This window comes from Pistacia vera, unplaced genomic scaffold (genome assembly GCF_008641045.1).
Source record: "Pistacia vera cultivar Batoury unplaced genomic scaffold, PisVer_v2 Contig538, whole genome shotgun sequence".
NCBI lineage: Eukaryota > Viridiplantae > Streptophyta > Magnoliopsida > Sapindales > Anacardiaceae > Pistacia > Pistacia vera.
This window is the reverse complement of record NW_022196377.1, coordinates 87,103-111,891: the sequence shown is the minus strand read 5'-3', so window position 1 is coordinate 111,891 and position 24,789 is coordinate 87,103. Positions and strand designations below refer to the sequence as shown.

General features: G+C 34.4%; 1 pseudogene; it reads left to right on the top strand.

Moving 5' to 3' along the window:
* Nucleotides 1–2,765: 2,765 nt before the first annotated feature.
* LOC116107415 lies at nt 2,766–3,736 on the top strand (annotated as a pseudogene).
* Nucleotides 3,737–24,789: the final 21,053 nt, after the last annotated feature.

Sequence of the window (24,789 nt, the reverse complement as noted above, 5' to 3'; positions counted from 1 at the left end):
TTTTTGAGTATGAAGGTTTCATTAAACCATTATTTAGGTGAAAAAAAGTATTTACCCTTAAAATTATTTACAAGGTTCTTCGAATAAAAACAAATAAAATAAAATTTGAAGTCAAAAGTTGAAAAAAGATTTTAATAATTTTATGACAATATTTAATACTTTTTAAAAATAGTTACTGTAGATAATAATAAACAATTACTTCAATAATGATACTACCATATTTTGTACATTCAGTTTGACCATCTATATATATGCATTTACACACGAATCTTCTTATGTTATGCATAGGTAGGATTAAGTTATATGTTGTTATTAAACAAATTAACATCCTAAATACTAACACTAAATTTATACAAGTGATGCTACATATACAAATTAAATATACAAATTGATATGATATTATTCTTCCATTGATACATCGATTTATATAGAAGACGTATATATAAAATTATTCATTTTTCAATTTAAATATACGATTTCTTGATTTTTATATAATGTAATTATAATCAAAAGGTATTCTTAATTGACGGATGCATTCAAGTGATAATAATATGAGTAAACAACATTTTCCCACCCAAGGTTTGACGAATCTGCAAGTTCCCACCCTTGGTTTCATAAATTACAGGATTTCCATCCTTAAATTGACGTCGTTATTTTTTTTAAAAATTAACCCCTATATCTCAAATTTTTCTCAGATAACCCCCAGAGTATCCCGGCCAAGCCAAGAATCCGGCCTGATTCTGGCACTATTGGACCTCCCCGACACCACTATCAACATCCCCTTATCCTCTTTACCAAAACTCCTAACTTTTCCACCCGATTGCACATCGGCGAGGTGTCGAAATTTGGCTGGAAAGGGGCGAAAAAATGTAAAAACCTAAGGGAGAGGCAACGGCGATCAGCGGGCAATTGTAGTTGGCGATATTGGGGGTTTTGGTAGGGGAAAGCCGGCGATACTATTGGTGGTCTTGGGGATGGTTTTCAGTGTTGGCACTTGCCAGAATTTGGATAAAATGTCGATTGACACTAAAACCGACGACCGGCGATTAGGGGGTTCAATTAGGCGAGGAGGTTATGGGTTTTGATGTGGGGGTTGAGGGGATTGTAATGGTGGTGTCAAGAGGGGTCGATTGTGCCAAAAACAGACCGGAATGACCTGAAATCACCAGTGGGGTGAATTAGAGAAGTGAAGGGTTATTTTGAAATGACTATTTTACCCTTTTAACTGTTAGATTAAACAGTTATCTGTTAATTTAAGGGTAAGAATCTGTAATTTATGAAACCAAGGGTGGGAACTTATCGATTTGCCAAACCTTGGGTGGGAAAATGTCGTTTAATCTAATAATATTAAAATACTAGGAATCAAGGTCATTCATTATTAAAAAATATTTCCTTAAACTGAACCATAACAATTATTATTCATTATTTTTAAATAGTAATCAGGCACTGTCATACAATAAGATTACCAAATGTCAATCTAATATTTATTTTTATTCTGACAATAAATAATTAAATAGCAACGCTTTGGAGATAAATGATGTATCATTTTCAGAGAAACAGAGAAGATAGACAAATATGATACTTTGGCACAGTTGTAGATATTTGTCCATGTACATCACTAATTAGACAATGCTTTGCTGTAATTCATTTAATTAGGCAACATCTAATAATTCACAAAGAAGGAAATAAAATCTATATAGAGTAACAATTACAAAAATATTAAATAATATATGTATGTATATAGTAAATTAATAAATAATATAATGACAGGAGATAGGGCTCACAGAATCTCCATTAAAGTTAAGAAATTAATTCATAATGTCATCAATGGCAGTATGATTAATTAATGGAAAGAAAATATTTATTACATATCTATGCACCAATGGTGATGACAAACTCTATATATAAAGAAAACTTATGTCAGGATAAGGATATATAATTATTCAAAGAATCAGTATAAAGTTTATGGGAGGTCATTATAAAGCTAAGAAATAAATTCAAAATGTCATATACGACAAAGTGATTGATTAATTCAAAGAAAATATCTTATTACACAAATTAATATTACATAACTCTTTTATTGTTTTATCGTTCATTTATTCAATTGATTTTCTGAATAAACTCATCTATTTACTTGTGGCACGTTAGTTTATATGAAAATATTTATAAATCTAGTATTATTTATACATATACATTAGATGATATTTTAAATATTATAACTACCTATCACATTAATTATAAAGATTATATATTAAAAAAAAATTATAATAATATAAGTTGATTAATTGTAACATAATTGATATAATACCTAGATTTTTTTAATGTATTATTAGTCTTAGGAAAAGATAAGGGTATAAACATGGGGTCCTTGGGAACATGGAACAAGAATTGAGACAATAATAGGATATGACTAGTAGTTGGTCTCATTTTTACTTTGTACATTTGAGAAAGGACCAATATATATAGGTTAAGCTTTTCGAACCTTTGCTTCAACCTTATAGCAAGGACGGCTTTGGCCTTTCTCCTCTCACTCTTTCAAATAATAAATCTCTTCACCCTTATTTATTAATCTTTTCCACTCCAGCAAATTCTACTATTTTAAGGTATTTCATTCAATTTTTTGCTCTTCTTTCTATATTTCATTAAACCTAATTAATTCACTCTGTTTTTGAGACCTCTATATAAAGCTTCTTTCGGTACAAACCTGTTTGCAATGTCTCTCATAATGAACTCAAGCAATCACCCCTGTTTTTGGTCCTCCATTGATGGACAAAAAAAATGATGACAAGGGTTTCATTATTTTCGATACCTCTACTTTGAAAAAGCAATCAAATATTCCAACGGAGTTCATTGGCCAAACGGCGACTTGATCAATACCCAGCAAGAGCTCAACGAGCCCTTGATAGACTTGGAAGGATTCATGAAGGGTGATGAAAGGGCAACAGCTGAAGCCATCGAGCTTGTGAAAAGCTTGTTTGGAGATGGTTTCTTCAAGTGATCAACCATGGCGTCGATGCAAGTCTATAAATGCAGCCTAGAAGAAATTGATTCTATTTTAACCTTCCTTTGACAAGAAACTAACATTCCAAGAAAGCCAGGCCAAGTTTTTGGATACCTGGTGCTCATGCTGATCGTTCTCATCCAAGTTGCCTTGGAAAGAAACGTTTTCTGTTGGGTACCCTTACTGCGAGAATAACTCCAACCCTGTTGTTCTTGACTACTTCAAATCTGTTTTAGGAGAAGATTTTGAACGCACAGGGTAAGTAAAGTTTTGAACGTACGAACTAAAAGTCATTCACTTGACTCTGATCAAACTACAAAAGTCAAAATCAGCTATTAGTCACCGACCTACGATACCAATTGCGTTTTCTAGTATTTATGTCTAATATTACGTACTGAAATGATTTTTTTTTTCTTGGTAGGTGGTTTATCAGAGGTATTGTGAAGCAATGAAGAAATTATCTAATGTGATTTTTGAGCTCTGGCGATTAGCTTGGGAATAGATCAATTGTACTATGGAAATTTTTGAAGATGGGTACTCATCATGAGTGTAACTATTATCCTCCTTGCAATAATTCAAGCCTCACTATGGGAACTGGCCCTCATAGTGACCCAACTGCTTAACAATTCTCTCAAGATCAAGTTGGTGGCCTTGAAGTTTTTGTAAATGACAGTGGCAAACAGTCCGACCTCGACAAGATGCCCTAGTATAAATCTCGGCGATACATTCTGGTAATCCATTTCTAATGCCCTTTAATTTTGCTTTTATTACTCTAAAAAATGTTAATTTTGTTAGTATTCATATATGAAAATCATAATTAGGTGTTAATATAACTTAAAAAAACATTAATTGTTAAGGTGTTAGATTAAGGGTATTAAAGTTTGTTAACGTTAATAATATAGAAGAGACACGTATGAGGCCATTGCATTAATCAATTTTTGATAAGATTAAGACATCAACAAGCTTTTCGAAATGACACAATTGAACAGCAATACTTCCCCTCAAGGTTTTGGATTAGCTATAGCTTTATTAAAATTTGAAGCAACTATTGCTGGTTTCAACTTCATTCTCTCACTTTGAGATTCGTGCGACTTGTAATCTAGGCCGCAGAGTGTTCATTTATTGTAATAAAAGCGGGACCTTTAGGACGAGCCACTACAAAAATATTTGAAAAAGAATGTGCAAATTTGTTCAGAATTGTAAGGTAGGAGTTGAATTGTCAAAAACCCTAATGAACAAAGTGAATAATATAAAATTACTTCATGTATGCATCACTCTGCAATTAATGTACAAAACGTTATCTAAAAAACTTATTATTTTAGATATAATGTCTTGACGTATTGTTGGGATATACATGTAGGCATTATCAAATGGAAAATACAAGAGCTGCCTGCACAGAGCAGTGGTGCACAGTGACAAAGAGAGAAGATCAATGGTGTTTTTTGTGTGTCCAAAAGATGACAAAAAGGTGGACCCCCACAAGATCTTGTAACAAAGAAGGGTCAAGGATTTACCCAGATTTCACATGGTAGATTTGATGGGGTTCACGTTGAAGCACTATAGACCTGATGCGGCTACTCCCCTGCCTTTGTCCAGTGGTTTATATCTTCAAATCATCTAACTTCTAGAGTTGTTTGGGATGAAAAAATTGTAACTGGGTCTGAATTATGTTACAAGCTGGCTATCTCTTTTCTAATTTCTATGTCTCTAGCTTGTTTATGAATGTAATTAGGCCTGTAGGTAATGTTATGTAACTCTTATGTATGTTGTGAGTGATTTCTATGAGCTTTACCCAGTGTTCTAGAGTGACAAATAAATTTTTCAACCAGTTATTTAGAGAGAAATAAATTATGTTTATGTTGCCCCAGTCAAAGGGCAACACTGTTTTAATTTGGAGATGGGAACATTGCAGACTATCCCTAAGGTTTTTGATTTCTCACTTGAATGACAATTTTGCACTTTTTATCTAATAAAACCTCAAATTTTGAAAATGTATCGCCTATACCATTTTACCTTAAATGGAGTCTAAAATAACAAAAACTTTATCACAAATGTCCTTTGCCCTTACCTTTTACTTTGTTGTTGGTTGACAAACACTTCTATAAGACCAAAGTTGCCATATTTACCGTAACACTTTCTTATAAGGTCAAAGTTATCTTTTCACATCTACCATTTAAAACCACTCTCTAATAGGTATCCTCTGAATATCCCTCAATGAGAATCCAGTGGATACATGTTTGGAGAACGAGTGTTATTTAGAAAAACCTGTGTAGGATAATAATAATAATAATAATATCCAAAAACATTCAACAAGATGTCAAGCAGATCCAAACTTATAATTGCAAAAACTTAAGAATTCATCTGAAAATTACACAATCAAAACATATTTATATGGTGGAAGCTTCCAAATGTGTTTCACAAACATTATCATTTATATTATTTACATCAAGATGACAATAATCATATCCCTAACGTGTAGCCTCGCGTCTCTAGCATCTTTCGCTTCTGGTTACCTGCAGAGTAATCAACAATGAAAGGGTGAGCACTAATCACTCAGTAAGGAATGATCAATTCATTCTAAATGTGCTATTTGACTTTCATTTAAACATATTTATTAATACACCACTTATCTTTTACATCTAGGTATACTTCCTTTTCTTACTAATTCTATATTTTTCATCTTTTATCCCATGGCTATGTAAACATCATGGTACACATACAAATAAGTATGTAAACATAGTACACACACATCACATGTCATGATATAACATCTAAATTCATCTAACATGAGTATAAATCATCTCTGAATAATAACATCGTAACTCATGTAATGCAACTAATGCATATGAATCATTTAACTCTAGCTAGGCGACTTTTCTTAGTATCTTCAACACTTAATATCATCTAGCCTCAAATTCATCTAGGCTCATATCACGACGAGAGCGTGCTACGTGTTATTTAGTAGCAAAACATATATTATTCTTCCCACTGTATACGAGAGTATGCTTACGCATTTTCCATATGTCTATATGCATCTTTAACATCTTATGGCATGTAAATACATATTTTAGTGAGCTTAATACTTTTGATTCATCTATGGATTATCATCATTTACATTACCTCTTGCTCACATTATCATCTTAAAACATCTATTACATTGCATCTTCATACCATTTCATAACATTAATCATGCATTCACATCATGACCATGTATATCTTTCAAAGATCATCTAACTAATAGGTAAACATTAGTACATGGCTTCATCACACCAATATAATCAATTCATAATCACAAGAATTATTATGTTAAATCTTAAACTTTATAACTAGAAGCTTATTCTTCAGGCCATTTCCATCCATTTGCTAAATGAATTGACTCTTGGCTAAACATAAAAATTATAGGGCTATGTCTTAATTTCTAGTGCTTCAAGAATTATCTCATTTCAATTTTATAACTCAAGTTATGGTTGAAATACTGAAGAATGTTTAACATGATAGAATTTGAGGTGGGTCTGACTCCTCACCCAATAAGGCCTTGTGAATGGGAGGATTACCCCCTCTTATAAACCAATGGTTGAGCATGTTAGTCGATGTGGGACTCCAACACTCCCCCTCACGGTCAAGCCATATGTTGGGTCATGCTTGTTATTGGAGGTAGTGTGGCTCTAACTCCTCACCCGCTGGTCAAGCCAGCTCAATTGAATCTGGGCTTTGATACCATGATAGAATTGAGGTGGGTATTTAAGATGGGTCTGACTCCTCACCCAATAAGGTCTTATTGAATGGGAGGATTACCCCCTTTTATAACCCATAGGCTGAGCGTGCCTAGTCGATGTGAGATTCCAACACTCTCCCTCACGGTCAAGCCCATATGTGGGTCATGCCTGTTATTAGAGGTAGTTGCTGGCTCTAATCCTCACCCCGCTGGTCAAGCGCTCAACTCAATGAACAGGCTTGATACCATTGTTTGGTAACCCCTACTTACCGAATCTGAATTTTTCATATTAAACATGCCCACATCAATTCCTATTAACAATTAACAAATAGGTCAACTTATGGATCAAATAAACCTCCTTAATAGCTTTAGCATCTTGAAGGAAATGTAAAACCTCATTCCCATAACATCCATCATTGCTATAACATTGGAAGTTAATGCAAACAACACATTAACGCTTCTAATAGCAATCATCAACACCATGTAGCCTCCAATACTACAAGTTTTGCCATAATCAACATCAATACTTCATTTTCTTCAGTTAAACATAAAACTATAAAAACATATGTAAGTTATTTTGTCAACTTATGATTCTGGGGTGTAACACTTGTCATGGTATGAACATTTGAGAAAACACAAAAGTCAAAAGAGTTGCAACTTCTTAGTCTTAGCTGTCCACCTCTTTTTGTGAAGAATTGTTCCTCAATTCTTAAGAAAAATCCGAAGAAGCAATTGAATTATCTAGTCAATTAATTAAATTTTGATTGTTCATACTTCGTGTGGATATCATAAGTGCAATCCTTTTCTTGGATTGATTTGCGAAGAGTTCAAAGACATTGAAGGAGCCTTCAACGTTGGTATGAACTGAATCCTTGTTTGGTTATTTCATCTTTTTTTTTTTTTTTATTGCAGTAAAACATATATATATAGACCTTGATCATGGGAATCCAGTAATCGATGAACAAATTTTTTGTTTCATCTGTTGCCATAGTTCTTTGATTACTACAAAGAGAAACAACAAGATTGTGCGGCGAAAGTGCATGTATTAGATAAGACCTGATGTACAATGTGGCTAATGGCATTTCTTCGATGTGCAAACATCTTACAAGTTGCAAGAAGTTTCCTCACAATGTAGACAGTTTGAAACACTTCTCTCTTCTTTGAAGACCACACAAAAGGAATGAGGGTAATAGCGAGGTTGATACTTGGAGATTAATCAAGAGGAGTGTAGGCAGTTGGTTGTTGAAATGTTATTATTATGAAAGATCCTTCAAAAAGGTTAAACATCCAGCGTTTAGAAGATTTCTGGGTGCAATGCAACTGTTATGGAGAATGTTTCCCGTTTCATAGTGGCAATGGATTGTTCGAAGATTTGCAATTGAGCAAGTTTCACTCAAGAAAAAGTGTGGCATTTAAAGTCTAGAATTGCTCTGACAATCGATGTATGGACGTCTATTCAGAATTATAGCTACTTATATCTCACTGGTCATTTCATTGATGAGAAATGGTTTCTACAGAAGAAATTAGAGTTTTGTGAGAACTAGTAGTCAAGGGTAGGGAGATAGGGAAGGTGGTGGAGAAGTGTATTATTGACTAAAGAATTGAAAATAAAGTGTCCATTATAACGGTGGATAATGCAACTACTAATGATGTGGCAGTGACTTATGAGGATAGATTGGCGGATAGGAATGCTTTAATTTTGAATGTTGTCAATTTTCATATGAGATGCAAAACTCATATTTTGAATTTGATATGAATGAGGTCTTAGCGAGATTAAGGTTATGTTAGCCGAATTGTTATCGGCTAAGTATGTGAGGAGTTCTCCCAGTAGAGCCCAGCAGTTTGAAAGATGTGTAAAAGAAGAAATGGTAGCTTGTAAAGGTACGGAGTGTCTTGATATTGCTTGGATGGAACTCGACTTACCTCATGTTGATTCGACAATAAAATTCAGAAAAGCTTTTAAAAGGTTGGAAGATGAGGACCCCAACTACAGTATTGATTTGTCATATGATACTCCTATCATGAAGATTGGGAAAAAGCAATTCGTTTGCCAAGTTCTAAGGAAATTTTATGAAGCTACAAATAGGATGTTAGGGTTCAACTATGTGACTTAATAATTATTTTAATGAAATTGTAGGCATGTCACTTCTTTAAATGATTGGGAGAAGACCTAGTCCTTGTTTCACACAATGTCAAAGAAACCGAGGGAGAATTTTAACAAGTATTTGGGGAGTCTTGACAAAATCAACGTGATAGTGGTTGATTGTAGTGGTGTTAGATCCTAAAACTAAAATGAAATATGTGAGTTGGTGCTACAAAAAGGTATATGCCAATGACTTTGAAATGGCTAAAAGGATGTCTGGATTGTGAGACATGTGTTACAAGAATTTATGAAGGACTTCCATCAAATTTAGATGAAAGTCAAGCTTCCAGTTCCTATCACCACATTAGAATTATCAGTCGTTACCTATTGGTAGTAGTGAGTGTGATGATTGCCTCTGACCTTTAAGGGAAGATGTGGAGGAGATGGAGTAGAGGTACATGATGCTACCAAGTTAGAGTTAAACCTCTACCTTGATGATAAATGTGAATCCATGAGGTCTGAGGTAATGTATTGGAATGGTGGAAAGTAAGCATCGAAGTATACAGATGGTTCTCTCACGTGTGCTAAAGATATCTTTGCAATCTCGTGTACAGTTTCTTTCGATAAGCTTTTAGTACATCGGGTCATGTACTAGATCAATTTTAGAGTTCTTTATCTTCGTCGGTTGTTGAAGCGTTGATTTGACAAGCAATTGGTTGGATCTACAACAACTCGGCGTGAAGATGACTTGGACTTGGAGGATGCAACGACTTATGAAGCGGGTATAATATCTATCTACTATATTCTTATCTCTTAAATTTATTTTAATTTATTGGCAAATAAATTTATTCAATGTTTTTACTTTTAAGCTACTAATTGACTTTCTTGTGTTTATTTTGTAGAAATATTAGACTTCATCACTTGATGAAGGAACATCCATGCCTAAGTAGAGCATAGACATGAGTCATGTTATTCTTTTTGCGTGTTTTGTATTTTTAATTGTAGTGGTTGAAATTAGTGGGAAAATCAAAGAAGTTGGAATCTCGTTCTATATGGTGTGTTTGAATGATTTTGGTAAAGTTATTTGATGTTTCTGATTGTTATGGTAGTGGGTATTGTTTGTCTTTTGAAAATTTTATGTGGTAATTGTCATTTCTTGGTTATTTTGAAGTTGATCATTTTGAGATAGTGTTAAATTTGCTGCTTACTTGTTTGGCTTAGTTGTTCTCTATGTTCTTTTCTTTTTCAATAATCGTTTGTGTTTTTGGTTTTGATTGAGAAATTTGTGTGATGAATTGATTGAATAAGTGTTTCCTAGAGATTAGAGGATCTGTGATGTGATTGGATACAAATGAATGAGTAATGAAAAGTGAAAGCTACTAAGTGCTCGTTTTCTTAAATTTTTGGGGTGTATTTATAAAATTTTAAGGTTTATTTGTCATTTTAAATTAATAGGGGTAATTAAAATTTTATAGGGTACCCAAGTAAGGAACCGGAACCTGAATTTCAGGTTTCGGTTCAGGACTAAGAACTAGAACCGGTTGGTTCCAGTTCGGTTTCTGTTCCTAAAAATGTAGGATACCTGACACCGCTCACCCCTGCAGTATTCACATTATTTTATGTGAAGTCCAAGAAGTACTTGAGTTTTCCCATCATACTTATTAAACTCAACATAAATTTGCACTAAGAGGATATCCTTGCTTTTTGCTTAATAAATAAAGTAGTATTTACTTTTCCCATGCAAAAACGTTTTTCAAGTAAGAATTTACTTAATCTTTCGTACCATGCTCTAGAACTTGTTTTAAACCATAAAAAGCTTTTGGAGTTTAAAAACATGGTTTGGGTGCTCATGATTTTCAAAATCGGAGGTTGTTCAACATAAACTTCCTTCACGATAAACCCATTTAAGAAGCACGTTTGACATCCGTTTGATATATATGAAATCTTTGGAACATGCAAATACCAAAATCCCCTAATGGACTCTAGTCTAGCCATGAGGGCAAAGGTTTCTTCAAAATCTATTCCCACCTCTTGATTATAGCCTTGAGCCACTAGTCTAGCTTATTTTTAACAACCACCATGGATTCATCCATTTTGTTTCTAAAACCCATATTGTATGAAGGACGGATTGGTGATCCGGACGAGGGACTAATTCCAAAACATTGTTTTTTTCAAATTGATTTAGCTTAAGCACAACTCATCTAAATCCACACTTAAGCACAAGTTATTAGTAATAATGCCTAGGGAAATATTATTTTGTTATCATCAAGATAAAAGCATGGTGACTCATTGAGTCAACAACTTATAATAAAACATTAATTAGGGTACTTACAGAGCTTTATCGTGTTGATAACGTATTATAAAATAATTGAAGAAACTTAAAAGAGGGACTAAATCAAAATTGGACAAAAACTTTAGAGCATAAAGAAGCTTATTCTTTTTATTCAATTTGTACCTTTTACAAATGAACTGAGGAGTGTTATTTATACACTAACTCTACGGTCCATTCAACCAATCAATTTTGAATTTAATTGGACAAAACCAAACCAAATTGAGCAAAGCTAGTTGCTCAGGACTGAGTTAAATTCTTAAGCAAAATTTAAATGGTAAAACAAAACGAGAAAAAGGTTAGCTCGGGCAAGTGGTTGAATGTCCACCCTAATCACAACAATTTATGAATTTAACGGATTTTTATCAAAAGATTTTAATAGGGTGAGGGTTAGGGTCCATTTCCTAGACCAGCCAACTATTTTATCATTTCGTAAAACATACTATGGTCAATTCTAATTATTACACCACAAAAACATGTTATGAGAAACTTATATTTATATGCAATTTTATTTTTTTATAAAAATTTCATTCTTTTACAATTTTATTTTTTTCCATTTATTAGCACTTATAGTAGGACAAACGTGGCTAATTTTTGGAACTTCAATAAAAAATCTTGTATGAGACCCAAATATTCTCTTTGATGTTTATATTGTACAAGGGGGTAGTGTCACTTTTGAAACTTAGTTGATCAAAGTGTACTTTTGCTAAATTTCAGGGGTGATCAAATATTTTCCCCATATATATATAATTATAATGAGAGAGAGAGAGAGAGAGAGAGAGAGAGAGAACATACCTTCCAACTTGTGCTCTGAGGCTCTCTAAAGACCATTATAATTGTGGTTTTTAGTGACTGAAATGTCTTCTCTAATATTTGCATTTAGGTCCAAACTTTCTTATGGACGTCAAAATTATATTTCTACAAAGTTTATGAGTTTTTTTTAATCAATTTGCGACCACGAGGTTGCAGTTCAATATGCCAATTAAATGACACTAATCTGAGGCCCCTTTTGCACATATCAAACTTGAAAGACACAAGAAACTAGTTTAATCGACCATAATGTCGCCATTGACTTTCTAAAATTAGTTGTTTTTCTTTTTAGCATTTTGATTTTGGAGACAAATCGCTAATCATTGATCTCCTTTAATCAATGTCTTTATTCACTCTACCCAGCCAACTCTCAAATAAAACATCTCGTTTCATAATTTCTGATCCTCAAAACAAGCCAACAATGTGTTACCCACTTAGATGAAATTATATATTATATGTAGCAGACAAAGTTTTAAAGAGTTAGGACAACACTAATATCAGAAAAATAATTTGTGGCTAAGGAGTCTTGGAAAAAAAAAAAAAAAAAAAAAAAAACTGGGACTACATGACCCATCAATAAAATATTTACTCTATATATCAATTGATTGAGCAAAAAGTAATATATATGGAGAGCGAGAGAGAGAGAGAGAGAGAGAGAGAAGAGAGAGAGAGTCTCTGGTGCGGTCACCCGGATTTTGCAAATATCCAGATCAAACTCTCTCAGTTATAACTTATCAATAATGATACATATGCAAGGTCTACCCTAAAATCATTTATAAAATGAAAAACAAAGAGCAAGTTACATAATTATACATTATAAATGACAATTGATAATTGATAATTTTTCAAAAATACATCATCTTAAATAGAAAATAATTCTCAAACTTTCTTATCTCTCCCACCTCATAAGTCATGTCACATAAAAATATAAATTTCATTTGTCATCAAATTTATATGATAAGAGACCCCATAAGCTAAAAATATAAAAATATAAATTTCATTTCACTAAAACAAGATTGGTGCACAAGGGGTGTCGTTTCATTCTAGATAAAAACGAATAAAAAATTAATATAAAGGAAAACGAGGGACCCCAAGAAGGTAAGAGACAAACACATGTAGTTTTGTTTGGATACTTGATAGGGAAAAGATTTGGAGTGTTATCTAAATCCATTTTAGGAATATTGCAAGATAGCAATGCAACATCCCTTGTGCTCACCTCATGTATTTTTAGACTTTCACATGCTTCACTTAACATCAGCTTCCAAAAAGTATACACAATCACATCATTTAATTTCTTTAAGGATCACTATTATGTCATAGGAGCATATATACATTAATACACAAATGAAAAGACATTGATATATTAAAGTTTTTGTTCATTGTATAATTAGTTAGGTATTTGAAATTCATACAAGCCACACTATTTTATTATTATATATTTCCTATCAGGGATAACATTTTCCACAAACGAATCCTTTACTTAGATACAATCTAAAGGTTGACTAGACTATAATATAATATAGCCAAACCCTTCTTTTTTCGGCATATGTCATTAGTTATTTCTATTTTTTTCACACAAGAGTCCAGGTATAACTGGGAAATTACTTTCTTAAGAAGGAAATTGGTTTAGGTGATGTCAAAGATATAAGGAATTACTAATAAAAATAACATGACCGATATGCAATTAAAAATAGATAATACAATGAGAAATACTCATAATAATAATATATATTTCATACAAAATCAAATCAAATCGAATATATATAATTAACTAAGTAAATTTAAAGAAGTAATTCAAAATTAATTGATTTGAACACATATAAATATAAAGCAAATATATCAAGCTTATAATAACAGTTGACATTTAACTCATGTACGTGAGAAATCAAAGTTATGAGGATATAAATAAGGACATTAAATGAGATTAAATAAACTTCTCAACAAACTTTTTTTTCGTTTAAAAAAAAAAAAAAAAAAATCTTTCTAAAAATACAGAGAGAAATTAATAATAGAATATCAAATATATAATGTTATAATATGTCTTTATCAAAGAATCTCTAAAATATCTGTCGTTGTAGACTAAAAGAGAATGTATAGTTGGCAACAAATTATGCGAAATAATAGAACAGTAGGCGAAATTTAATTAGTTTGGTTGTAAGTTCAAAAAAAAGCAAAGATCCGATAATCTTGTTTGATTGATTTTACTTTTTCGCCAAATATTTTAGCATATAATTTGATTATATTCTTCAAACACACTCTTACTGGTAGAGGGATTGAGTATTTATAAAACCTTATATTAGGGTTAGTCTACAATACGGGATAATATTATTTCCCATCTGACTTTCCGGATCATTTTGCAAAATTTGACTGAATCACAGTCTAATTATATAAGTGGGATGGTAATGTTACTTCAAAAATATAATTAAATCCTATAGATAAGTTATAAAGATGATATTATATTTCATTAACCTCTTCTCTTGATTAAAGGCATCACTAATTTAAAATTATATTACATTTAAAAGAAAATAAATTATATCTTTTTCAAGGAGGCACTCCTTACATGTGACCCTTGCTATAAGAACAAGATTTTCATCCTTTTTGGGTTCACGTTCTACTAGTTGTATTAGTTCTATGGACATTGGAAATTAAAAATAAATTGAATGTAACCGTATGATACTGCAATCGTACACAATTTGTATATATATTGTTGTTCTTATTGCCTCATTTGGTGGTTGCTTCCAAAAAAAATTTCCAATTTACTTATTTATTTTTTTTGGTAACTGGGATTGTCCAGACCAGCTTTTTGGAGTTCATCTTATCTTTACTAACTTTAATACGGGGTTATTGGACTGAAAGCCGAAACTAAAACTAAAATCATCTTGTGGATCGGAGCTTCTTGGAGTTCATCTTAGAAGCCGAAGAGTTTTGGGCTTAGTTGAAGGAAAGGGTTCGGATGTTGAAGTCAACAATTTTATAATCTCATTATGGGAGATTCAGAGACAGAGCTTCCAAAGGATTAAAGCTTGGTGATCATTTGACAGAGGTAAAAGCAAAAAACAAGCAGAAGAACGAACAAAAGAAACAGAGCAAAAACATAAAGATTCTGGAAGCAAAAGTTTATCTTATTCCATCTTTTTCCAATAAATCAAACTAAGGCTCACTCGTGTTTTATATACACGCGAGGATATGTTACAAACTCTAGTAAACTGTAAATCTACACCATTAACCAAGTTCAAGAGATTCATTATACACCATTCAATCATAACAGATGATCACACTTCTTCTGCCGTATGCAAGTTGATTATCAACTTGCATTACTGCATGCAAGTTGCTTTGCAACTTGCTTTAACATACTGCAAATTGCTTTACAAACTGCAAGTTGCTCAGCAACTTGCATTAACAAAAAACAGGTTGGTTATTGACTTTAACGATGCACGTGGTCCAGTAGGATGTTGCATGCATGCAGTTCATATTTTGCTGAGTTTGAAGCTTGAACATTTTTCTGTCTGTCAACTCGTCCCTCAGCTAAAAACTCAACAACAAAAAAAACTTCGTCGTCACTTCATCGTCTTTCAAGCATAACAATAACCCAGTTTGACTTTATTTACTCAACCTTCATCATCTTTAAATTTGCTCTCACACGCTTAGTTAACAACCTTCATTCATCATCACCTTCATTGTCTTTCAAGCATAACAATGAACCCAGTTTGACTTTATTTACTCAACCTTCACATCTTTAAATTTTGCTCTCACACTGAGTTAACACTAAACTGTCTTTGAATTTGCAGCTTGTACAGGTGGTCAGTTCGCCCCTCACTCAAATTCGAGAGAGACAGAAAGACAAGCTGATCCTGAAGAGTGCAAAACCGAGAGCTGGAGAGAGGTTTGGTAAGAATATCAGCAACTTGGAAGGTGGAAGCAACATACTGGACTACGAGACGTTTAGCTTGAACCATTTCCATAAAGTGCACATCTTTCGATGTGTTTGCACCGCATGGAAGACGGGTTGGAAGCAAGAGCTCCCGTGCTTGTATTGTCACACCAGAGAACTGGGAGGCCAAATGGAGATATGAAGTTCTTGAAATAGATTTTGAATCCAGCAATCTGAGTAGCAACATGGCCTAAGGCACAATATTCTGCTTCAGTGGAGGATAAGGCAACAACATGCTATTTTTTTGGAGCACCACTGAATCAGATTGGAGCCAAGAAGATGCAATATCCACTGTTGATTTTCGGTTAGATTGATTACTGCCCGTCAGCATTAGCATATCCTCAAGCTGTAGACTGAAACCTTTATAAAATGTTAGACCATAGTGTAAAGTTCCTTTATATATTGAAGAACATGCTTGCAAGCCTGCCAGTGATTAATAGTTGGAGCCTTGAGAAATTGACTGAGTTTTGTTACCGTGAAGGAGAGATCGGTTTTGGTCATGGTGAGGTACTGCAGAGCTCCAATAAGACTCCTGTAAACAGAGGGTTGTTCAAATGAGGGCTATCCTCAAGACAGAGTTTGGAGCCAAGAACCTTGAAGTAGAGCAGGGATTGCAGTCAGTCATGCCATACTTGAGAAGAATATCTTGTGCATATTTGCTCTGATTAGTATAATCCAAAACTGGTATGAACAATAGAGATGCCGAGGAAATAGTTAATGGAGCCAATTTTGAGACCAAACATGCTGTCCAAATTGGTGATTACTTGTTGAATGATTGAAGTGTCATTTCCCGTAAGTAATGTCATCAACGTAAACAATATACACAACTTTGTTGTTATGATAATAGAATAGACTGGAATCAGAGGTTGAATTTTGGAAGTTCTGTTGCAATATGCAGTCTTTAGCTTGTCATACCATGCATCCGGGGCCTGTTTTAACCCATATAATGCCTGTGTAATTTACAAACATATTGAGGCTTGTATGGATCAAAAAATCCTTGGTTGGGGCATGTATACTTATTCAATTAGATCACCATTGAGAAAGGCTTTTATTACGTCAACTTGTTGGACCTCCCAACCATGACTTACCGCAAGTGAAAATGACCGGATGGTGGATCTTTGATACTGGAGAAAAAGTTTCACAATAATCTACTCTAGGAATTTATGAAATCCTTTGGCAACAAGTCTTGCCTTGTAACGTTGAACACTTCCATCTGAATCAAGTTTTACCTTAAAACCCATTTATTGCCAACAAGAGTCATATCATTTGTATATGGAACCAGAGACCAAGTGTGATTTTGTTGGAGACTTCATTCGGCAGTCAAGCCTATACCCATAGAGGATTGGTTAAGGCGGATGCTGTACTGGTTGGTTCTTTATGAGATTCAAGAGTGGAGAGTGCTAACAAGGCTGCTGCTTTTCTTTGGGTAATCATAAGGAGTGTATTCTGGACAGTGGGGTGGTAGTTTGAACTTGAGAAGAAGGGGCTTGAGTGGTATACGAGCTGAGATCAACTTCAAGGGTTAATGGTGGAGCAAAGGACTGATTTTGTGTGGATAGATTTTAGTTGGAGAAGTTGCTGTAGAAGGCATGCTGAGTGAGGAATGTAACAGGAAGCTTCCAAGGATTAGATGGAAATGACAAGGGTGTCTCGGTTACTGAAGTATGAGGATAAAGAACCTTTTGCAAAAGGAAAAATTTGTTCATTGATTTGATACTTTGAATGGTGTAGACTCGTCCAAGAGTGTTAGACATAGATAAACCCTTGTGAATAGAGCTATACCCAAGGAGAAAACATCCTCATAATAAAGGCAAATTTTTGTTTTTGATAGGGTCTAATAAAAGGAAAACATTGACACTCGAAGATGCGGATAGCCTTGTAGTCTGGTGCTTTGTGAAACAAAAGAAAAAAGGAGTTTGATTTCCCACAAATGAAATGGTAATTTCTTTAATCAGGTACACAACAGTATGAAAGGCAAACCACCAAAATTGTAGTGGTATGGAAGCTAGTACTAGTAATGTGAGTCCAATTTCAGTAACATGACGGTTTGCATTCAATCCTCCTATTCTGTTGATGTGTATGAGGACAGGGGTGCCGAAAATGGATCCCTACTGAGCAAGAAACCGCAAGTGGTCTAAACTCTCCTCCCAATCTGACTAAAAAATCTGATTTTGGCATCAAATTGTTGATCTACTAGCTATATGAATTGTTTAACAACTGAAGTTACTTTTGATTTCAGTTTGAGGGGGTAAATCCAGGAGTACCTGGTATGATCATCAACAAGTATAGTAATATCTGAATCTATAGCTAAAACTACATGGGCATCCCCAAACCTACATATATCAACTCAAGGGTTTACTTACCGAGAATGTGATGAAGGAAAAAAGTTTTAATGAAGTTTGCCATATTCATGCTTCACAAAATTAAATTTTATTAATGCTATCCTTTACATGCAACGTTATACAAGGGAGTTAAGGACTGAAATATGAGCATGGCCTAATCTCCTATGCCAGAAGTCTCCTTCACTAATTGATGTTGGAGCTTGGCTATTATTTCCATCTTTGGTAAATGTATCACGAGAACCTGCTGTCCTACAAAATTTTGTGAACAAGAAAATCCAAAAAAGAAATTTGCAGCATGTGATTGTTGCAGAAGAGGATGCTGTAATGGGATAGAATTCTATTGTCGACAGGCTTCATTCTACTTGGGATGTCAAGTTGATACAAACCATTGTGTAAAACCTTTAAGAAGAACAACCTAGAAGTCTGTCCTTTATAACACAATCATCACAGAGACTCAACCAACACATTATTATCTCTTGTAATTTTTGAAATACTCAGCAAATTCTTAGTCACATGTGGAACACATAATATGTTTTTAAGTTGAATGGATTTGTTCATATAAGAGGAGGGTAAATAGTCAAACCTGTATGTGAGATGTCAAGACACTGTCCATTTCCACTTGGAGAGATTCGTTCCAGTATATTGATTTTTGACTGAGAGATTTTGAAGATCAGGTGTTATATGATATTGCACCTGAGTCAATAAACTAGTTGGATCTGAAATTGTTAGAGGAGTTGCTATCTATTTGGATGAATTGTTGCAGTTTGCTTGTTCACTTCATTTTCTCCTGAATATTCATAATGTTGTTGTGACAAATTCGTTCAGAAATTTGCTGGAGTGTTGTTCTGAAACTGTGGATATGTGTCACTAGTAAGGAAATTTGGTAAGCTATCTTGATAGTAACTTGAGTGAGTAGCTGAGTTGTTGCAAAAACACTTGTGCAGGAGTTGTGGATTGAGTATGTTGCTGCAAGGCATTTGATTCTGTCCCAAAGTGTCTGTGATTTTGGTTTCCTTGAAAGGAAGTATCAAACTGATGGTAGGATTGCAAGGCCAGGTGTCCATTCTTTCCACATAATTGACAAAACAATCTAGGCTTATAAAAATTTGACCTCTTCCTCTACTGTGCCGAAACTTGATTATAGGGTTGGAAATTTTGAGTAGGTAGATAGGAGTGTTTCGGTTCATGTTGATTTTGGGAGTGAGAGAGATGATGTATATGTTTATTTTTTGTGGTTCTAAGGTGTTAGGCATTGGCGTGGTCAGTTGAGAGTTGGAGGACTGTTTGTTTCCCAGTCTCATTTCGGTGTTATGTAACAGAATTGTGCTTCCTGTAATGATACTTCACTGCTCCTAGCTGTAAAGTAGACACCATTGCATCATACCTCGGTTCCAAGTCCCATCGAATGTATGAGTAATTCTTCATCTGCTAAACCACACCACTAGTGTCAAAGAGTCTGCAATTTCCTTCATCCTGAGCACATAACATTTATGCTAGAGTTTCTTTCCTAGTCGTTTGTAGTTGATTTCTTAGATGTGGATCCTAGCCTTAGAGTCTATTAGAAATGCATCTCTAGTGTGTGCCATATATCAAATGTTTACCACAGTTAGCAACGTGCTTGAACATAGTTTCTGAAATGGTGGATATCAACAAGCTAAATAACAACTAATCATTCTTTTCCTGCTAACTGTTCTTGATTGACCGTTTGTTTTGATTCATTAGTTTCAGAAATGAGTAAAGGGAGAGACAAGGTTTGTCACCTGTAACAAAACCTTCTAGCTCGTAAGCTTTTAGTGTAGGAAGGACTTGAGATTTTCAATAGGCATAGTTTCGTTCTCCAGCTTCACGGTAATGGTAGGTACACGCTATTAAGAGTTGAGACTAAATTTGAATTCATGGCTTTTCCTTCCGTGTTGAACTGATTGGAGGGATGTCTTAGGATCTGCCATTGACGTATGTCAATAGCTCTGATACCTGACAAGGTTAAACCAAAAAACAGAGCAGAAGAAATGAAACAAAAAAAACAGAGCAAAAAAATAAAGATTCTGGAAGCAAAAGTTTCTCTTATTCCATCTTTTTCCATGTAAATCAAACAAAGGCTCACTCGTGTCTTATATGACCGCAGGGTATGTTACAAACTCTAGTCAACTTTAAATCTACACCATTAACCAAAATTCAAAGATTCATTATACACCATTCATTCATCAACAGATGATCACACTTCTTCTGCCATATGCAAGTTGATTATCAACTTGCATTAACTGTATGCAAGTGCTCTACAACTTGCTTTAACAGACTGCAAAGTGCTTTACAGACTGCAAGTTGCTTAGCACTGCATTACAAAAAACAGGTTGGTTATTGACTTTAACTGATGCATGTGGTCCAGTAAGATGTTGCATGCATACGATTCATATTTTGCTGAGTTTGAAGCTTGAACATTTTCTTCTGTCAACATCATTTATCACCATTTTTATTCCTTTTGGTAGTTGATGCCTTGGGTGATTAAAGTATAGAATAATGGAGTGCAAACTTATTGAAGGTATTTGGTAAATGGTGAGTCTGCAACGTCGTTTAGGATGTAAAACGTTGCCGTTTTGCTCATTAAACTCAAGTTGATCTCAACCTTTTGATGAAGCAAGATCTGACGACTCCAGTTTACTCAGTGGTCAACGATATAAAAGGGCTATTTTTCTCAGTTTTCCTACTTATGTTTTTCTTTGTTTCTCCATAAAACACGATAGTAACCTGTGGTTAGGTTTGTCACTCAATTGGTTCTTCTCTTTGTGAATCTGTCTAGAGTCTTAATTGAGGGTTGGAGTTCCTTCAGGTATGGAGCTCTCTAGTGGTTGTATAGGTTTACGGGTGTAAAGAAAAGAGAGGTGAGTGATTGATTGTGTTGTTGGCAGAAGTGTGGTTTGGTTGTAATCTGTATCATTCGAAGTGATTAATCATAGTGCAGCGAGCTCCATATTCTGGAGCTCAACATGGATGTAACTTGTTCTATATTGAACAAACGAACCACGGTATATTGTGGTGTGTTCCTTGATCCTTTACTATTTGATTTGATCTTAATATTGGTGTTTAGATTTGACGGATTAGGCTTAGTTTACAACAGTATTTCAGTAGGAAAGTATAGAATTCTTGTTTCTAATTTTTTTTTTTTTGGGGGGTGGTACACTCGGTAATTGTGTTAAAGAATAAATAATAACAATCTAAAGCCAACCCTTGGACATACAGTGAATCACAAAAAGGAACAAAAGCATGGAATGAAAAACAATCCTTTAGCACAAAGGCAAGCAACCCAAAGGAGTAGAAAAAGCACCCTTAATTGCTACAAAAAAAAACAAAAAAAAAAGGCCAGACCCTTCACACACAAACTAGAAACAGCAATATACAACTGCTGCCCACACTGTTTTGCACTACAAAAACAAACTGCAAATCCCAGAAAGCACATAATGTGGCAGTCGCCTACTGCACGTGACTGCAACACCACTCCCGCAAACAAACGTAAGGAACCAGCACACCTGCAACACCCTGCTCCATTACGCGCCAGACCCTATACACGGGCAGCAAAAACTATCAAATAACAGCTATATACAACTGTTGCCCACTCTAATCTGCGCTACAAAAAACTGCAAATCCTAGCAGGAAAATAATATGGCAACCACCTGCTGCTTGTGACTCCACCACTAGAATATTTATTTTTGTCAAACTTATAAACTGTGTATGTGTACAACACTTATGCGTGCACACTAGTTGTCAATCCTTTTATTTGGCTTGTTTCATCTGTTGTGTATGTGCACATCAAGTTTTAGTGCACACAGTTTGCTAGACATGTGTCTTAGCTTGTTTCGTCTCAAGTGTTGTGCACAACGGTCTGTGCTTATACTCTTGTTTCAGACTTTGCAACCCAACACGAGTTGCATGTTTGATAAAGAGAAAAAGATTTTGTTTATCTTTGTCTCTTGATATTTAAGACCGTTTACATATGTCATAATATCCTTAAGTAGTCCTAAGGAATAAAGTTGTATTTTCCAATTTGTTTTGTGGTCCAAACCAAAAGAAGGAATAATTTCTTTATTTGGACAAACATGGGTCAACTCCTTGTTGGCTGACGTGGCACTATATTGTTGAGCAAGAAATCCTTCATTATATAATACTCTTTCTTGCGTAAATGAATCTAACCTTTTGATCTTTTATTTCATTCTTACTTTGAATTTCTTAGAGTATTCTTTCTCTTAAGGTTCAAGGTTCGTTTTCAATTTTATGCCAAAACCTCACCATATCAAACATAGACTTGATGGCTCTTGGAACGTGGTTCCTTTGCTGATGCTAGTGCGTGGCGTCAGTGCTTGAAGCTTGGTGGTTTACAAGCTACTTTCGGGTGTGTTCACGGCGAGAAGAAGCTCCAAGGAGTTGCTACACGTTAAGGATTCAAAGTGTGGTGCTAAGTGTAAAGTTGAACAGGGAGTTCTTTTTACTGTAACTTAGATAAACTTTGAACTATATCTTGCAATGTGTTTTTAACTTAGTAAATTTCTTCGATCTAGACAAGGTCCCATGGATGTTGCTAAAGGTGGATTTAGCTGAACCATGTATATGACTGTGTTCTTTACTTTCTGCACCTATGTTTGAATTTGGGTAAAATCTGGAAATCTCTTAATAAATTTGGTAACTTTTCGCTGCTCTTTAAAAAAAGGGTAATAAAAAAACAAAGTGGTTTTGACCAATTCCCAACACATGGTATCAGAGCAAGTTCTGATAAGTTACTTCAGTAGATCCTTACCCATTTTACTTATTTTTGCTTGCATCTGAGTGATCTGGTTGGTGGATAAATCTGTTATGTATTGCATTTTTTTTTTTTACTTCAGATCTGCTGTTTGTCGATGTGTGCACTTCCATCTGTGTGTTAGCATCTGTCTGATTATTTTTCATCATGAGTTTCTTCACTGAAGGTGGATCTGCTCATAGACCTCCTTTGTTATAAGGTCCTAACTATTAAACATAGAAACCTAGGATGCGTGCCTTCCTTAAATCTGTAGATGAAAGAGTCTGATCCATGATTGTAAATGGTTGGACAACCCCGGTTATTGTTGAAAATGAAGTGTCTAGACCAAAACCTGTTGCTAGTTGGACTATTGATGAAATAACTTTGGCAAATTATAACTCTAAAGCCTTTCATGCTCTTTTTAATGCTATAAATGTGAACCAAATTAAAGTTATAGCTAATTGTGATCTTGCTAAAGATGCTTGTGATAGACTCCAAGTCAAGAATGAGGGAACTAGTACCATGAAACGAAATAGGCTTAGAAGACTTGTCACTGATTTTGAAAATTTGAACATGGAAGAAGATGAGACTATAACTTATTTTTATGGTAGAGTGTGTGCTATTTCTAATGAATATTTTGCTTTGGGAAGAACATATTCTAATGCTGAACTTGTCAGGAAAGTGTTTTGCTCTTTGCCCCAGAGATTTATGTCAAAGGTCACCACTATTGAAGAATGTCAAGATTTGGATGCTATGGACATCGATGAACTCATTGGCTCTCTCCAAACCTAGAGTTGAATCTGCAATGATGGGAAAAACAGAAACCGAGCAAAGGTTTGGCTCTCAAACATGAGGTTGATTCTGATCCTTTTGATGACTGTGATTTAAGCTCTTTGGATGATGAAAATTGTGTTTTACTTACAAAGAATTTTTCAAAGTTTTTAAAGAAAAACATGAAAAAGCCTCATAATAGTGATTATGGCCGAAAACCTTTTGTGAAAAAGCCTTATGACCATCAAAACCCTGGCACCTTTACAAAGAAATTTTCAAAAGATAAAGAAAAGAAAAATAAAGGTATCAAGTGTTTTGAATGTGAGAGTTTTGGGCACATACAATATGAGTGTGCTAACATGCTGAAAAAGAAGAAAGGTAAGGCCATGACTACCACTTTGAGTGAGAGTGAGCATGATGAGAGTGATAATGATGATTTGGGTGATGATGAGAATGTTTTAGCCTTCACTGTGAATCAAGAAAATGGTAAAAGTGAAGTTTCGAACGACACTGAAGATATCTATGCTAAGCAACAAGAAGCATATGAAAAGATGAATGACCAATGGCTAAACGCTATGAAAAAGTTGCAATCTCTTGGTATTGAGAATGCTTCCTTGTTGAAACAAAAGAAAGTTTTGTCCGAAAAAATTGTTGTGCTTACAGTTGAACTGACTGAGGCTAAGGCCATCATTGATAAGTTGAATGCAGGTTCTCTTAAGCTTGATGAAGTGCTTGGTCAAGGAAAATCCGTTAGAGATCAGTGTGGTTTGGGCTTCAGTCCTGGTGCTAACATGTTTGTGAAAGCCATTGGAACCCGTACTGAAGGAATGTTTGTGAGATAGGTTACAAAGGTATCAAAATTCATCCATATATGTCTTTTTTGTAACAGGAAAGGTCACATCAGACCCAAATGCTTTAGATTTTTTGCTTATTTGAAGAAAGTTTTTAAAAACGATAGTTTTGTTGGTAGTATAAATCATAATACTAACAATAGTCTTTCTTCCAAGAGAGTTTGGAAACCTAAAGCTGATGTGAGCTG